We start from the raw sequence: 18,890 nt of genomic DNA on the forward strand, positions 1-18,890 counted from the left end.
TATTCTCCCATCTGAAGCACCTTAGTCCTTTGAGTGGAGTCAGTTGTATGTTTCTTTCAAGCTCAAGAACCAAGCTTTGGAACCAGAAGAGGCTCAAAGATACCATGGAGGCTAGTCACTAAGGTTAGCTAAAGCCCAGAGTAGAAAGACACATGTTCAGGGTCACACAGCAATGTTTCTCCTTAGTCAGAGAGCCCATAGCTTAGGAGTTAGGAATCAATGCCCAACACTTAGTCACAGCACTGATACATATCTGCCTGTCCCACAGGCTTTTGCTCTGTCTCTGGCAATTCTAGCCTTCAGATTCTTAGTCTATGAAATGAAGAGGTTGAATCAGAGTATGCTAAGGCAGGTAGAAATGGTAGCACATGCTTGTAATTACAGCACTTTGAAGCTACCCTTGGGCCACATGAGACACTATCTTCAAAGAGGATTATTCCAAGTCTGTCTCAGGATGTAAACTAAGCTTATTTATGGTAGAGCCTCCCAGCCTCGCAGACCATGGCCCCTTTTCAGCAATGCTGAGATGCCAAACAAGACCACAGAGCCTCCCACTCCCATTCATGGGGAAATTCACAGATGTATCTCTAAGAGGGCTCCTTTCCTTATACTTCCCTGGGGACCAGGTATGGTGTTGAGCCCTCACCATGCTCTGCCTCTGTACTGGCTAGTTTTATGTCAACTTGGCACAAGTCATTTAAGATGAAGGAACTTCAATTAAGTCTACAAACTGTAGGCAACTTTACAGGGCATTTTATTAATTAATAATCAGCCAGGAAGGGCCCAGTCTATTGTGGGTACCATCCCTGGATTGGTGGTCGGTCCTTGGTTCTATAAGACAGCAGGCTGAGCAAGCCATGGGGAGCAAGCCAATAAGCAGCACCACTCTGTGGCTTCCGCATTAGCTTCTGCCTCCAGGCTCCTGCTCTATTTGAGTTCCTGTCCTGACTTCTTTCTGTGATGAACAGTGCTATGGAAATATAAGCCAAATAAACCCTTCCCTTCCCAACTTGCTTTTTTAAAAGTTTTTTTAATTAATTTATTTTTTTATTTTATGTGCATTGATGTTTTGCCTGCACAAATATCTGTGTGTCTGTTCCCCTAGGGTTTCAGATCCCCTAGAACTGGTTACTGACAGTTGTGAGCTGCCACATGAGTACTGGGAATTGAACCTGGGTCCTCTGGAAGAGAAGCCAGTGCTTCTAACCTCTAAGCCATCTCTCTAGTCCCCTCAACTTGCTTTTTGCTCATGCTGTTTCATCACAGCAATAGTAACCCTTAGACAGCCTCTCTTTATCATAAGATACCAGATGATACAAGACCTGGAAGGTGGCATCATTTCCCTTACCTTTAAAAATAAGTGATTTTTTGGGGGGCTGAGCATGATGGCACATTCCTTTAATCCCAGCACTTGGGAGGCAGAGGCAGGAAGATCTCTGAATTCGAGGTCAGCCTTGTCTATAGAGTAAGACCCAGGACAGCCAGGGCTACACAGAGAAACCCTGATTCAAAAACAAAAAATAAAAATAAATAATTTTTAAAAGATTATATTTTATGTATATGAGTGTTTTGCTTTGCATGTATGTCTGTGAATCATTTGCATGCCTGGTGCCCTCAGAGGTCAGAAGAGGGTATGGAATCGCCTGGAACTGGAGTTACAGACAGTTGTGAGCTGCCATGTGGGAGCTGAGAGTTGAACCTAGGTCCTCTGCGAGAATAACAAGTGCTCTCAGCTGCTGAGGCAACTCTTGAGCCCCTCCTCACTTTTCCTTACTTATTTTTGGTTTTTTAAGTTTCTCTATGTAGCCTTGGCTGTCCTGGATCTTGCTCTGTAGAGCAGGCTGGCCTCAAACTCAGAGATCAGCCTGCCTCTGCCTCCTGAGTGCTGGGATTAAAAGCATGTGCCACCACGCCTGGCTTCACTTTTTTTTTTTTTTCAAATGAAGAAACAACTGAGGTTAATGGTCATGCAGAACAAATGGGTTCTCTTTGATCCTAGGAGTCCCAAAACTCGGAAGTGGGAGCAGAGAAGAAAGAAATTCTTGGGAGATTTGGACTTGATGCATTAAAGGGCTTCCCACCAGAACTGCCGCTGGAGAAATGGCTGCCGAGGGAGGGGCTGTGCTCACACTGGGTGGACGATCAAAGGGCTTTATCAGTGAGTGAGAATGGGTGGGACCAGTAGGTGAACCGTATCTGTGATGCCCAAAGATTCCTTTAGGAGATGCATCTACTCAGCAGAGAGAGGGAAACAAAGTGTTACAATTTATTTTTCACACTTTCTGGTTTTAACTGAAAGGAAGTCTCAGTTTGCTGAGGGTCTGGGTCAGAGGACAGCTTGTGGAAGTGGGTTCTTTCTCCTATGTGTGTTCTGGAGATGGAACTCTGGCTGTCAGGCTTGGTGTCGCATACCTTTACCCACAGAGCCTGCAGAGGACAAGACTCAGTGAAGACAGAATGACACCAGGCTTCTTACCTATGTGTGTGTATATATATGCAATTGTTTTTATGAGACGGGGTCTCCTTATGCAATCCAGGCTGACCTTGAACTCTTCATCTTCCTGCTTCAGCTTCTTGAGAGCGGGGATTATGGGTGTGTGCCACCATACCCAGCTATTTTATTTTTATAGTTACCTTCTTTCATGACAAATTAATCTGTTTTCCCATGTTGTTGTGTGATGTGAAGTTTAATATGATTTTTTTCTCTTTAAAACAGAATCTTGTGTAGTCCAGGTTAGTCTTGAACTCATTATGTAGCTAAGGCTGGCCTTGAACTTCTGATCTTCCTGACTCTCTACCTTCCCAAGTGGAAGGGAGAATTACTGAAAGAAAGTGTTTGTAAGACACTAATCTATTAAAGGATTCGATTCCAAATAACCAAGAATCCTAAAACTCAACAATAAGAAAACACAACTCAATGAAAAAGTGAGCAAAAGCCTTGAACAGTCTTTTCATCAGAGGCTACACAGATGGGAAGAGCCTCTGCTTCCTATGTCATTGAAGACCTGAAAACCAAAAGCAACCAGGAGACACCCCACACCCCACAAGTGTGAGCAAAATCAAACCCATCAGCCACGCTAACTGCAAATGAGGGCCAAGAACAGCAGGACTCTTTCTTCATTGCTGGTGGGGGATTTGGAAGGGTACCTCTGCTTTGGAGCAGTGAGCACTGTCTTACAAAGGCACACTCATCACATTACATCTAGAGGTGGCACTCCAGGGTGTTTACCCAAGGGAGCTGAGGCCCATGGCCACACTAAAACACCGCACATGGAAGCTCATAGCGGCTGTATTCAAAACTGACCAATCTCAAAAGCAACCAAGATGCCCTTCACTCAGTGAACTCATAAACTATGGTTAAATCCATATGATAGACTATTATTCCATGTTGAGAAGAAATAGGGAGGTCAGGTAGGGTGGCACACGCTTTTAATCCCAGAGGCAGTTGGATCTCTGTGAGTTCAAGCCTAGCATGGTCTACAGAGGGAGTTCAAGGACAGCCAGGGCTACACAGAGAAGTCCTGTCCCCAAAACAAAACAAGACTGTATTGTCTGATTTCAAACCAGACAGACAGCAATCAAGAAGAGGCAAAAGTATGGAGACAATAAAAAGTGAGTTGGGGGTGGCAGAAGAGAGAAGAGCAGTGCCCAGGAGTCTCTAGAGCAGTGAAATGTTGGCGTGGTGGTGGTGGACACACAAAGTAATGCACTCCTCGAAACTCAGAAGATTTCACAGCAAACTGAATGAGTTGCTAAGAACATTTAAGTATTGGCTAGCTATTGTAGTGGGTGTATCACACCAATGCACGACTTGAGTAATACAGACAAATGGGAAGGAGTCCAGTCAAGTATGTGCAAACTGCCCCCTTAGCTCAATCTTTCTGTAAACTTAAAAACTTCTCTAAAAAATAGTCTTTTGGTTAAAAACTGACTTGATGTATTTAAGTTTAAGAGGCTTGTCTACAGCAATGATGCTCTGTGAAACACAGGCATGTTGCTATATCAAAGATGTACCCAAGAGCACCAGGAAAAGCACAATGCGTAACAGTGGAATGGACACCAGTCGATGAGCAGATAGACTCAGCCATGTATTCATAAAATACTATGCAGCCCCAATAAAGCACAAACTTGACCACACACATTTTGGATGGATCTCACAAACCTCACGATGAGTGTGACAAGTGTAAGTCAACCCTATGTGATTCCATTTTTATCAAGTTTGTAAAAACTCAAGATGGAGCTGGCTTCTGAGAATCAAGGATCTGGTTATCTGGGAAGGCAGTTTGGTATGACAAATGGGATATCAGAGCTTCAGGAAATGTTCTGTCTGCTCTTCTAGGTGCAGGATGGCTCATCTAGATGTTTACTCCTGTATACTTTTCTGTATATGTAGAATACATTATTTGCATGAAAGCTGGGCTGGGGCTGTGACTCAGTTGGTAGAGTGCTTGCCTAGAGGGCATGGGGCCCTGGGTCCCACCCCCAGCACTGCATAAACTGGGAATGGTGGTGCACATACATTGGGGTACACCCATACAATCCAAACCTATGCAGCATTTTAAGATAGCAACCCACTGCTTCAACCATTACCACAGTGGAACTCACAGACACAACACATCATGAATGGTGTGAAACATAGAGGGCTCCTACTGCATGAGTTCATGAGTTTATGGTCACATTTGAGGGGTTCCAGGGGACAAGTTATGAGGAAGTCTGGTGCTAGCAATCAATGTTCCATGCTGCAAGGAGGCTTGCACGGTGGTGAGAGCACATGTGAGTATGGGTGAGTGTGTATGTAAGGAGGTGTAATAACATGGTGAAAGCTGAGAGATCAGAAGAATAGAACAAGCCAGCCACAAGTTCTTACCGCTAGGAAATCCTCAGCCCAAGAGAGAGAGCTACTTCCTGTATACTCACGCCTATATACCTTTTTGTGCCCTGCCATCCTACTTCCTCTCTCCACCTAGCTACATCACTTGTCTGTCTGTATAGACCTCCAGACCTCTATGGTTAACTAGTGCTGGGATTCAAGACATTGCAACCATGGCTGGCTCTATTCTAGTATTCCCACCTCTGTGGCCTTGAACTCATAGAGACCTGGATGAATCTCCACCTCTGGAATGCTAGGATTAAAGGCATGTGCTGCCATTGTCTGACCTCTATGTTTAATATAGTGGCTGGTTTTGTCCTCAGATCCCCTGGCGAGCTTTATCTGTTAGAGCACAAATAAAATATCACCACAAGTGAGTGTGGAAATGAGGTTGGGTAACCCATGGGTCTGTCTGTGAGGATGGTGACCACATGGGTTAATGTGCATGCAGGCTTTGGTGATCCATGGGTGAATGAATATGTATGTAGGGTAGTGTGACCACATGGGTAGAGTGCTCATGAAAACCCATTAGGCTGTATTCTTAAGATTTGCCCAGTTAAGTTTTGAAATACAAGGGGTCTCTGGACATGGTGGTGTACATCTGTAATTCCAGGTCTTCAGAGACTGAAGCAGGAGGATTGTGAGTTCTAGGTCAGCCTGGGCTACATAGTGAGATTCTATCTGAAAAAAAAAATCAAAAGGAAAACTAAATAACTCAGAGTTGACCAACATTATGGAAATGAGATGCAACACGTCTCATTTGGAAACTGGCAGGTAGGAGCTCTTACCAGGGCCTTCTGCCCTAGAGGGGGTCTTCTGAGTGTCCTGAGGCCCTAAGGTCAGCTGCACCCCCCTTATCTGGCCTTGGGATCGAGGGCATCAGGCTTAAGGGGTCAGTTACCAGATGCCCCTCCATGTCCCCAGGGCAGCTCTAAGCCCTGCAACCTGAGGCCTCGGGATCAGGAGGGCAGATTCCTGCCTGAGTCTCTACAAACAAACATGGGCAAAGCTCAGGGAGGCCACAGGGGGTGTGTGACCTGCCCCTGGCTGCTCACCCCCGTGGCATGTTGGATTTTCTTCTGGGGTGTCCCCTTGCTTGTCCCTGTCTTGGACCTGAGCACCACCAGGCACCTCCCCAAAGGCTGTGAATCAGCCACATTGCATTCACCTGGTCATCACTGACATCAGCAGATTCACTGACACAGACCCCATCCTTTCACCTCTCCACAGCTCACCCCTACCTCTGCAAAGTGGGGAGTCATCAGCCTTGATGTACCCACTATGCAATCTTTATTTAAGACCCTCCTGTAACGGGGCGCTCATACTGCTGGTGTTAGGAAAAGCAGGTCAGGGGGATTGAGTATCTCAGGAGAAGAGCACTTGCTTGACATGTGAGAGAGCCTGGGTTCAATCCCAGCACTACCACAGAAAGCAGAGGCAGGGAGGGAGGGAATGAGAGAGGGAGGGAGGGAGGGAGGGAGGGAGGGAGGGAGGGAGGGAGGGAAGGACTGGGTAGGACAATGCATCAACTCCATGTCTCTTCTTTAGCTCCATGGGCAAAAGGACTTGCAGCCAGCCAAGCCTGATGACCCGAGTTCGCTCCCTGGGACCCACATGGTAGAAGAGAACTGCTCCCACTAGCTGTTCTCTGACCTCCACAGGTGAGCCATGACACACATATGAGCACATGTGTGTGCGGGCACACGCACAAATAAATAAACATTTTTTAAAAAACCTTATACTATCACCTACCAGTCTATCCAAACATATGCAAATATGTGCATAAGTATTTAGATAAATATGAACACACCCCAGCACGCCCTTATAAGCTCTCTCTCTGGAAGGGTTCCACGGTAAGACACTTAGTCACTGCTCTCAGCAGGAGTGACGGGGACAGGGGCAGGGGTCACTTCTCTCCACTGTCACCCACCTTTGCCTTTTGAATTTTATTCTACGTGCACACCACGGCTAGTTAAATAGGTGGAATGCTTCTAAAAGTAAAGTTCTAGTTATCATACCCCTCTGGCTCTGGAGACAGCAGAGAGGCTCCAACCCCAGGGAAGATGGGATTGTGGGATACTCCATCTAGTCCATCTTGACCTCAGGCTCCAGAGGGCTCAGACATCAGTCATACTCAGTAACACCTGGTCCAGGTAGAGCCTGGCACATGCAAGCTGGCCATTAAAATATCTGTCCTGATAGAGGTTACTGAACATTGTCCCATCCCCCTCAGCCTCTGCACATTGCTGCTACCTCCATTACTCACCTGTTACTGTGTACATGGACCATCCCAGTGTTTGGGAAGTTCTTGCTTGAGTCTAGCCTGCATCCTCCTCTAAGTGGCCTCACACCTGATTTTGTTCCGTCAGTGGAGTGACACATTGTGTTGGGGTGGGGAGAATGATGTTTACTAAGAGCCATAGTGAAGTTTCTTCAGCGCCCCCCCCTTCAATCTCCTAGCATGGGGAGAATATCCCTGATACCAATTTCCCTACCAGAGCCACATCCCATTTTTCCATCCAGATTCCAGGCCCTTAGCTGGTGACTCACAGGGGCAGAAAAGCTCATCTTCAGGGGTTGGAACTTGCACCATGGTGAGGATGCTCTACCCAAACCAGGGCAGGACCCAAGGCATCCATCCACCAACACTCCTCTACCCCTAGGCGTGGCTCTTCTGCCTCCTGGCTGGCCTGATCCATACTACATACAATCCTTTGCCTGCTCTGTTCACCCCAGGCTCCCTGCATCCTGAGACTCCAGGAAGTGTGGGCTCCCAGAGACACCCAGGACACACTGGCTTTGACCTCAGTCTTCCATCTGTCTGGCGAGATGATGGATTTGGGGATGCTGAAGGAAGGCCGGCTCCTCTAGGACCCACCAGAACTGAGAACAATCTAGCACCCACTCTTTTCTAGTAACTGCCTTGAGGTTCATCCACTCACTCATTCACAACCAGCAGCTCTCAGAACTTCACAGAGGGGATCCACAGAAGGTCCAGATGGAAGGAGCTGGAAATCCCAGATGCAGTCTCTGGCCTGAGCCTGGCCTCATTCCACTAGGCAGAGATGGAGGACAGCACTGAGCTGAGTTCTGAGGACTGGACCTGACCCTGCTCCTGATGCTCCCTTGGGTAAGGTTCTGGCCATGTCTGTCAGTTCCTTCGTTTATAAAATAGGGGTCTGCATCGGGGCATCTAAGTGTTTGGGGGAGCATGAAGGTATGCCTGTCTACCCTAGAATCAACTTTATGTCCTAAGATAGTGCTCACAGAGCTGGCCTCCCTGCACTAAAAATCATGTTGTCCCACCCTAGCAATCCCATTCCAAAAGAGAGACAATGTGAGGCCTTAGATTCATGGAGGGTCCAGCTGCTGTTTCTGAAGTCCCCTCACCTCAGGACTGTCACTCAAGCAAAGGACCCCAGCACTACCACCAGTAGTGTGGAGATTCCTCCTCCTCTCTGATCCATTGTCCCCAGGGACAAAACCCACCACTTGATGGGGGCTTCTTGTACCCAGAGCCTCCCCGGCCCAGCTGCCCAATTCAGGCTGTACCCTCGGCTCCAGCAGGACTGAGGAACCAGAAGCTTCTAAGAGGAGCTGCCTGGGGACTGTACTTCTTCTTCACTGGCAGCACATAGGTGTCAGGTTGTCCCTGCATGCCGTGGGGAGGGTGAAGAAACCCTGGAGCTGAAGGGATGGCTGTCACCGTTCCAAGAAAGTGTCCCCGGAGTTGAAGCAACACATCTGGCCACCTGAATGGGCAGCTGTGGGCAGCATTCTGGGACCCGTGCATCTGCCTGGCTTTTCTCCAGAAGTCCTGAGGCCTCTGTTGTCCAGTGATCCCATCATGAGATAATCATGAAGGTTTAGCTGCTGAGCCAGGCTCTGTCCAAGCCAAGCACTCATCCCATAGCCCCTGGCTCCTCACCACACCGACCCTCAGAGCTGTGCCCTCCCCCCAAGCCCACACAGGAGGAAGGACAGTTCAAAGGGGCTGAATGGCTTACCCGAGAAACAGGGTGAAGCTTCCAGCCTCTATGCATGCTGTTTCTTGGAATTCGGAGGGATTGAATCTTTGTTCTACAGCTCATATGGAGCAAAACAGGGAGCTTGTCCTTCGCCCACCTTGATCTCAGCTCTGCCTGGGAGAAGCCAGGGCCTCCCCACTTCAGACAGCAGTTCTGGGACTAGGGTTCCAGGAGGTTGATGACAGCGAACCGGGTTTTTCCAATGTTCTGAACCTTAGAAAACAAACAGGACGCAAACCCCATTCCCTCATGCCACCAGTGGCTTTCTGCCTGAAGATGATACTTTATCTTTTAAAATCTATACTCTCTAGGACCAGTCTGGTTTCTTCCATTAGATTGTGTGTGTGTGTGTGTGTGTGTGTGTGTGTGTGTGTGTGCGCGCGCGCGCGCACGCGCGCGCAGTTCCCTCAGGCCAGAGCTGGTCACGCTCACCTGACTATAAGTGTTTCTAGTATAGGAACTGTGTTTCTTCCATCTGACTGAGGCTCCCCAAGACCAGAGCAGTGACTATGTTATGAAGTTGGCTATTTCCAAGAAAACACCCCTCCTCAGGCCATGCCTCCTCCATCAGATTGAGCTGGGCTCCTGTGTTCCCTTCTAGTCTGCCTTCATACTGGGCACGGCTGGATCTATACCTTCTCCTGGAATGGAGCTTTGGGTGATGGGGAACTGGCTCTACCCCTTTGCCCCATCCCCAACTTGGGGTCTGTCTCAGATCAGCTAGGCCCACAGCCTTCCTCTCCCTGCCTGCCACCCCCACTGGGCAGCCCAGCGCCCCCTGACCCCTCGGCCTTCCATCATAGGGGATCTATAACATTTACAATCCCAAAACAAAAGCCCCTGAGAGCCGAGGACAGAATTCATCTTCCCAACTGACAAGCCCCGTTAATTAACGACTTGGAAATCGATGACGAGGAGGGACAGGCAGCAAATGACACCTCATCGTGGGCCAAGAGGAGGGAGGAAATGTCCGGGGACTGGTGGACACGCACTGTGGGGCTGGCCCAGTGCCTGGGAGAGCCACCGCCCCCATCTGTCACTGTCACTTCAAAGGCCATCGACTACCTTCCAACCTAGAAATTCTCATTTCCCACTGTGGCAGACCCTCAAGAGAAAGGGGGTGAGAGTCACACCCGAAGAACACAAGACAAGTGCTTTAAGGAAGACCTACTATGTGCAGACATGGCTCTGGATGTGTTTTAAAGGCCTGATGGCAGCAACGCAAGGGCAGTTTCTTATTCTCATCTAGAGATGAGACGATCCAGGACAGGGGAGCAGCCAGCTCAAAGCTGACTAAAGTTGGGGTTGTTTTGACATGTCCACTCTGGGTGGGTGAAAGGAGGAAAGAACTCTAAGAGCAAAAGATCTGAAACCAGGGTGGGTGGGGGGCTTAGTGGGTAAAGGTGCCTGCAGCCAAGCCTGATGACCTGAGTTCAATCCCCAGAACCCATGTTGTGGACAGGAAGAACCAATTCTCAAAAGTTGTCCTCTGACCTCCACACATTCATGTGCACGCACGTGTACACACACACACACACAGAGAACTGAGACCAATCTCCATCCCTGCCATCAGTGTACTATCAAATAAGTTGCCTGATTTATTTTATTTGAGCCTTAGTTTCCTTGTCTGTAGTGAAGGGAGATTGCTCCCCATCCCCTCCACTGCAGAGAAGGCTCCATCTCTCCATCCCTGCAGATGAGCACAGGTGAAAGATGAGACGTGATTTTTCTCACTGCCAACTTACTGACCATCCCACCCACCTCCAGGCAAGGGGATGAAATGGAGTGAGGAGCCATGCTAGTGAAGAAAAGCCTGTGGGTGGGGCAAGGGTGGCGACCAAGACATCAAAAGCTCATCTGTGAGGAGTTCAGTATCTGCGTTCCCAAAATTGAAAGTGACAGGTCTAGGGGCTTACACTCAGCTGTAGAGCATCTACTTAGAGTACTTGAGGCCGTGCGTTTGATTTTCAGAGAGGGAGGGTGGGGAGAGACAGACAGACAGATAGAAAGCACTTTAATAATGAATAAGGCTAGGATGTAGGGTCAAGGGTAGAACACTTGTTAGGCATCTGTAAAAATCCAAGTTCAACACACACACACACACACACACACACACACACACACACACACACACACTTTCTAGTAAAGGGTGAGTACGACCTAGCACATACTAAGATCTCAATGAATGTTAGAAGTGCCCATGTTTTCCAATCAAATAAATACTGAGGGGGTATGGATGAGTAAACACCTCCCTGACCCCTATGCTCACTGTTCCAGGCCCTTGAAGGGCAGGGAAACCAGGCTCCTGTTCTTGGAGAAGATTCTGGAGTTGAGTTTCAGTCAGTACTTTTAACTCGCTGCAGCAAGTACATGTTGGAGAGGGCACAGAGTTCCCCAGGAGCCCAGAGGAGGCAGCCAGAGCTCTGCTGGGCAGGCATGGTGCAGAGACCCACAGGGACAAAGTGGTCCCAGTGCCTGCCTAGAGTGAACACAGCCCTATCTGCCCTCCACCAGGCAGAGCTGAGCAGGGTACCAGAGGGTGCCTGAAGACCTGGGAGTCACCTGAGGCTGCTGGAATGGTAAGGGTAGGGGAGGACAGGAGCCTAGAGGTACTGGGCTGAATGGAGCTGGCTGGAATGCCACTTCACACCAGGGAGCATGGGGCCTCAGCTTACCTATCTGTGAAATGGGTCAAAGGAGCTCTATTAGAGAATGGACAGGGCAAAGTGCTCCTCGTGAGACCTTGGGAAATGTAGACCAAAACAACAAGGAGACATCCTTTCTCCTTCCCAGGACAGCAGCACACAAAGTAAACATACAAATCTGTCCACGCTGGCCAAGCCAGAGCCCTGGACATTCCTGCTGAAGTATAAACGGATATCTGTGGTAGAGAACAGTATAGGAGCCCCTCAGGAAGTGACACACAGCCCAACCCTATGACACACACCTGTAATCCCAGCACTCCAGAGGCAGGAGAGTTTCCAGTTTGAGTAGCCTGTACTAACAAACAAACAAAGCCAGGTGTGGTGGTGGTGAATGCTTAAAATACCAGCATTTGGGAAGTCATGGCAAGAGGATCAGGAGTTCAAGACCATCCTCAGTGACACAGTTCAGTGCCAACCTGGGCTACATGAGACCTCATCTCATAAGAACAAACAAACAAAACAACTGAAATCAGACTCCAACAGAAGCTTGCACCCCAATGTTGTTCATTGAAACATTATTTATAACTAAAAGATGGAAAATAATCCAAGTGTCCACCAACAAAAAGTAAATGAACAGGAACAATATGGCCTAGACACAGGATGGAATACTACTCAGCCACCAAAAGGTGTGAAGTCAGGACACATGCCTCAACGTGGACAAACCCTGAAAACATTACACTAAACAAATTAAGCCAGACACCAAAACACAGCTGTTATGTTGATTCCAGTTATGTTAAACATATAAAAGAGGCACATTCACAGAGCCAGGGAGCAGATCAGACGTTTCTAGAGGATTCTGAGAGAGAACAAGAGTTACTCTTTAGTTGGTAGAGTGTTTAGAAGTTGTAGAAATACAGTATAGTCAGGGCTGGATGGCATTTGTGGCATTTAATTAATGTCACTGAACTGTACACCTAAAATGGTCAAATGGCAAATTAATGCTATAACTTTTATAACAATTGAAAAAATTGGCAATATGAGAATGGAAGACAATAAAGGGGCCAAGGCTTTCCAGGGGACCAAGGAGTCCTGCCCTGAGTATACCTTCTGAACCGAGGAGGGATACCTCCTGGTATACTCCCACCCCACCCCCTTTGACCCCACTACCCCATCCTCCTTCCACCCCTCCACTGGAAGGAAGTGGCCAGCCTGGGCCAGCCTGGGCCTCCCTCCAGAGCAGATGGCTTTGCTCTTCCCCTCTGGGTCCTCCCTCACTCCAGGCCCTTGAAGCAGAAGAGACCTTTCTAGAATACGTCATCTCACTGGAGCCCTAAATGTCGAATTTAAATTCATACTTTGTACCACCTTTGATTTCAAAGCGGATTACACCTCTCAGTGAAAGGCGGGCGCGTGGGGCCTGTGCAGCCTCTTGGGTCTCCGCTGGGCTCTAAGCATTGTTAACTCCCTTCCAATTCATTAGGTCTAATCCCAGCAGCGCTGAGTAAGGGGCCCTGGGCCACCCTGCACTCAGGCCATATGTGCCCATTGTGTCCTTCCCTGGCTAATCCAGCACTTGACAGGGGCTGTGGCCACCAGATCCTGATGGGATCGGGTCCTGGCCTGCAGTGAGGGGGTAGGGCAGCCAAGGTCTGAGGAGGAACACTGCAAGGCACCCCTACAGATCCTTTAGGGCTGCAGAGACTACAGCGTGGGAAACTTGAGGAAGCAGGAGGACAGACAGACATCACTCTGCGTGGTCATGCCTCTTCTCCTCCAGTGTACACTCATATCCACACACCACCATTCTCACTAGTGTGCAATATGCCACGGGCTCCTAACCTCACGCGCTCACAGATACACTTACTCAGCTCAGGGCTCAGACACAGCCATGCTCTCATGCCCACACTGTACACCCAATGCCCTGCACCCACACATGCACTGGGCATCTAGCTGCACACACTCACACCCATGTGCCCTTCGCATGGTCAGTATCACACCCCCAACACCGTCCCTCCATCCACGCATCTCTATCAAGTTTCCACACACTCCCCCATGACACATTCTGGATGAGTAACAAAGCAAAATTCATCTTACTGATGCAAAGGCAGGGAGAGAGGTGAGGAACCAGGGCCTCACTACTTTTTTTTTTTTTATAACGGCAACCTGTAGGCTCCCAGAAACCTGAAGGTTTCTCACCAAGGCCCCACCTCATAAAGGCTCTGCCCCCTTCCTCAAGCACCAAGCCAGGGAGTAAACCTTTAACACATGGGTCTGTCTGTGGACGGCATTCCAGTCCCACACTGTGGCAGCCTCACCATCACACTCGGGGTTTAGACTCAGGGCTATGGCTGCATTCCATGTCAGATCAGGGGGAGCTCCAGCCAGGGGCTCAATGACCCATGACATCCTCTGGAGAGACCCCAGGTCTCCATCCTGGATTCTGGAATGGGTAACACGAAGTTCCCTGGTCCTTTTGTGTGTTTGTCAGTGGGACTTAGATCCCTCCCTTCAACGAGCTCTCCTGGGCTGAGCCAGACAGAGAAAGAGAAGCCACTAGGATCACTCTTGAGTGGGGGAGAGGGGCTCTCTGTCCAGGGAAGGGTCAACTTGAAGCCCATCTTCTTGTCTGACCTTGGTTATTCCCACCCTCCATACACAACACCTGTTCACAGTGCTGCTTCAGCCCACCAAGGGAGCCCAGGACTCCCAGAGCCACAAAGCCACTTGCTAATTAATTGTGCTAATTAGCAGGGATGAAGCAGAACATCTGGACCCTCTCACAGGGGAGCCTAGACCCTCAGTACTCACAGGTTGAGAACAGGTGCCCAAAGGGACATCTCCATCCTTTTAGACCTGGGACACCTCCATCATTGCACAGTACCCCACACATATTCTGAGGAACCTAAAAGGTGATAAGAAGTCTGGTCAGGAGACTCTGGACCCTTAAACTATGCTCCTACAGAAGATTTCCCCCAGATCCCTCTGCATTGAGAATAGGAAGACAGAGCTGCTATGCCCAGGGCAGGAAGGAACCCCTGCTACATACCTTTGTCCATCTTCGAACCACTCTCCCACTCACGGCTTACCACCCTCATCCCTACTCACCTCTTTCTCTATGAGTGTTCCTCCAGGATCTCAAAGGCAAATGTTCTTACAGAGCAAGACCAGGAAGGCTCACTCCTATCATTACTTCGTTCATTCAGCAAACACGTTCTTGGGGCTCTGACTTCAGGCATTGCACCGGGCACGGGGCATGCAGCTGTCACCAGAATGTGGCATCTACATAAAATGAAATACTCTCTGGCCATAAAAAGGAATGAAATTTTGATATATACTACAACATGGAATTTGAATCTAGGTAAAATAAGCCAGACACAGAAGGACAGCTATTGTGTGCTTTGGTTTCTATAAGGCACCTGGAGTGGCAAAATCAGAGCCAGGCTGTAGAACAGGGCCACCAGGGACCTGGGGAGGACGGGGGGGGGGGGGGGTTATTGTTTAATGAGTGGGGAGTTTATTTGGGAGACGATGAAAAAGTATAGAACATGCATAGTGGTGACTGCCACACCGTCGGGGATGTTTGTTGTTTGGGTTGGTTTTGTGAAGAGAGTCTTTCTCTGTAGCCAGAGAAAGAACTTCCTTCGTAGCCCAGGCTGGCCATGAACTCCTGGCAATCCTCTCACCTCCTCCCAAGTGGATGTAAACTATTATGCCCTGATCTTTACCTTTAAATGACTTCTTTTCTTCTCCTTCCTCTCCCTCCTCTTCCTCTTCCTCAGTACCAGGATTTGAACTCACAACCTTACGCATACTAGGCAAGCACTTAGCCAGTGAGCTATATTTCCAACCTGCAAATGTGCTGACTGTCACTGAATTGTACAGCGACTGAAACAGTAAGCATGTCTGTCTCACCACAGTGAAAACAGAAGAGCAAACAGCCTCACACACCCTTACGGAGAATGGGTTCTAAAGAAGGAGAAACAGTAAACATAATAAATGCAATGCATGAAAGCAGCGGTTGGACCAGGTCTGTGAGGCTTGGCCAGGGACAAGCCTTCCCTGTAGAAGGAACACTGTGCAAAGGCTCTGAGGTGAGGGTGGTAAAGAATAGAAGGTGGGGAGAAGGTGACAGAGAAGGAGGCCCATCAGAAAGGCTCTGTGCACCTCACCTAGCACACGCCTCCCAGCACCCAGCATCTATCCACCAACACTTACCAAGTACCTCCATCTTCTCCCCTAGCTATTCCTTAGCACTCAAAGGGCACCCTGGCTGTACTACTTACCATCCTATCTGCACACCCCAGGACCACCCCTCACATCTCCTGCCTCTGCACCCCTTCCTCATCATTAGTCACCCTCTTGAAATCCCACCCCTCTCCAAGCTTCACCACAACAGCCAGACATGGCACCCCTGTGATGGCTACTATTGTCAATTTTACAGGGTCTAGAATCACCGTAGAGACGAGCCTCCGGGTGTGCCTGGGAAGGAAGAGACAGACCATGTTAATTGAAGTCGAAAGATGCGCTCTAAATGTGGATGGTACCGTTCCCTGGACTGAGGTCCTGGGTTGAATATAAAGGAGAAAGTGAGCTGAGCATCAGCATCCATCTCTCTGCTTCCTGACTCCAGCTGCCTCAAGCTGGTGCCACCACTTCCCTGCCGTGATGGCTTGTGCCCTCCAATTGCAAACCAAAATGAACCCTTCCTTCCGTAAGTCATCTGCCTCTTTGGATTGGACTGCTTCTCTTTGGCCCACCCACTTTTGGGGTTCTGCAACCCAGAATCACAGCCAGTTATGACTGTCCCCTCATCCGCTTCCTTTAAATCCTGTCTGTTACATGGGCTGTTGGGAGGACTGGAACCTTGGTCATGGGGGAGGCTGGTGACATGATGCTTGAGGAGATGTTCCCCAGAGATACTTATCTTTTCTCCCTCCCCCACCCCTCGGCCTTGCAGGCTCATCAGAAGCGGGCAGACTGGCAGTTCTGAGGTGGAAAACAGTCCAGTCTAAAAAGTTAGGCCATGTGGGGAAGGAGAACCTATAGAGAAAGAGATGGGTATTTCTTGAGCAGCTATTATATAAAAAGTCATTGCCTTTCACCTCACTGCACTCCCAGGCCTGTGAGGCTGTTCCTACCCTGTGTACCCTGTGTTTCAACTCCCAAGGGTGAAGGTATTTCCCACCTGACTTTCTTGCTGTTGGGACTCTTCAGAGGAAGGCCCCAGCCTGTTTGCCTCTGGTGCCCTGGAAGAATGAGGGGCTGGCGGCTTTGTTCCTGTTTTCCAGGCCAGGCAACGAAAATGGGAGAAAAGTACCTTGCCCAGGGCCACGCTGCAGAGAGCGTGGTCTGTGTAGCACCAGGGTCACAGGGGCACTTCCAGTGTCTCCGTGGTCTAGCAGCATGAGCAACAATGTCACCACTGTCCTTAAGTACTCCCTATGTACCCTACCCCCAGCCAAGACTGTCACATCCACGATTCCATTTCATCTTCCTGGCTTGCTGGGAGCTGGCTCTATTAGCAGCCCTACTTTATAGGTGAGAATACTGAGACCCAGCAAGGCACAGTGCCCAGCCACAGTCACAGGACTGCCAAGAGGCCAGGTCAAGAGTAGAATCTGTTCTTCCCAATTGCCATGCTTGTGTCTGTCTACTGCCCTACTTTGCAGACTTCAAGACTGGCATGAGCCACCCACCGCTCCCCAGCACCAGTTCTCACAGTCTGGGATTTGAGGCTCATCGATTGATTATTGATGGATGAATCTGCAGTCTGGCTCTGGCATCACTCAGTCAGGCCCTGGGCAAGGGCAGGGATAGGAATGAGGTGGGGGTTTTCCAACCCTAGAAAAGGCCCTCAGGCCGTGCCTGTCCCCAGATTCTGGCTTCTGGCGTCCACCACTGTCAACTTCACCGCCCCTGGATTTAAAGTCACAGTGACAATTAATCACCTGATGACATGGAGGGCAGGCTGCAGAGGAGTTAATTAATTAGGGAAATTTCTCCAAGTCCTTTGAAGGTGAAATGTGTGGGGAGGGGATAGGACCAGGGACAGTTATTAGTCAAGCTGAACAGGCTGACTCCGAAAGAAGACTCAAGAAGTACGCAGGGCAGTTTAGGAAGGATGGAGACCTCACCAGGGTAGTATTATCTCAGAGCACGCCCTAGGCTGCTTTCCTGAGCCCTGGCCCTGGCCCCCCTACTTCACTGTGGCTGGGCCTCACCTAGACAGAGGCCTCTGTGAGCCCAATGGAATCAGAAGGGCAAAGCTGGTACCTGCCACCCCTCCTCAAATATAGGCGGTCAGTCATAGCAGATGCTTTCCAGTTCCGTAGCAATGGTGTTGTGTCTGCACAGCTCCAACTCTTCAGGCATGCAGATGAGAAGGAACTCTATCAGAGTGGCACAGGCTGAGTGGTGGAGAAGTGGGTACCTCTGGCTTCTTCAATCCCCTGTCCTCTGTCGTTGTGGCCCTGGGTGGAGGTTGGGGAAGGGGTAATTTTGGGCTTCCTGGGACTCCAAGTAATCTGCCAGACAGGGCAGCAATCACAGAGGCCAAGAAGGAGCTGTCCATTCTCAGCCGTATATGGAACAGGCTGGCAACTTGGTGATGAGAGTGTGGGAACCAGGAAACCCCTCCCACTGGACCCCATCTGGAAGGTTCCCATCCATCCAAATGTATCCAACCTATAGCCCATGGTGTGCATGTGGGTAGCTAAAAGTATAGCCCAACACAAAATCATGAACTTGCTTTTTTTTTTTTTAATTCAATTGCATGGGTCTTGAGTACAGATTTATCGATGACAACATTGTATCACAGTATCAAAAGGTTGGACTCCCTTGATTGTTTCCTGCAACATCCACAAATGGGAGAAAAATCCCATGGACAGCACAAAGGGCCAAGGATCAGGAAGGTCCAAGGAGGTGGTGTCCTCCTGAAGAAAGAAAGCTGTCATTTCAATGGGCATATTGTATAGCCTGAGCAAAGGAACAGAGCTGGCACCTGGCTCAGAACACCTGGAGAAGGGTGAAATGCTGAGCAGGCAACTGCAGTGTGGAGTGAGTGGTGAGGGGACCTGGGGAGGGATAGATGAGACCAGAGAACAGAGATGTGGGGGTTGCAGGAGGCCTTAAAGGGTGGGGGGACTGGACCTTGCTCTCACCCAGTGGGCTGTCCTCTGGGATTTGTATCCTGGACTATCATGACTGGAGACCTCTGGGACTTTGGAAAGGCACCATGGCAGCTGGGAATCATGGATTTGCTGGGGGTAGATGCGGAACTAGTGAGGAGGCATTTTATATGGTATGAGAGATGAAAGTGTCAAAACACAGAGCAAAGGGCAAGGGGAT

The 18,890-nt window shown here is 49.3% G+C and overlaps 1 long non-coding RNA gene across 1 annotated transcript; it reads right to left on the reverse strand.

The window, feature by feature from the left end:
- Positions 1-7,780: 7,780 nt before the first annotated feature.
- LOC118590007 lies at positions 7,781-15,007 on the reverse strand. The gene is made up of 4 exons (XR_004945700.1): positions 14,352-15,007; positions 8,878-9,111; positions 8,423-8,696; positions 7,781-7,925 (listed from the first exon to the last, which is right to left on the reverse strand). It is a non-coding gene; the product is annotated as an uncharacterized LOC118590007 (long non-coding RNA).
- Between the last annotated feature and the right edge of the window lie 3,883 nt (positions 15,008-18,890).

This window comes from Onychomys torridus, chromosome 8, assembly GCF_903995425.1.
Source record: "Onychomys torridus chromosome 8, mOncTor1.1, whole genome shotgun sequence".
NCBI lineage: Eukaryota > Metazoa > Chordata > Mammalia > Rodentia > Cricetidae > Onychomys > Onychomys torridus.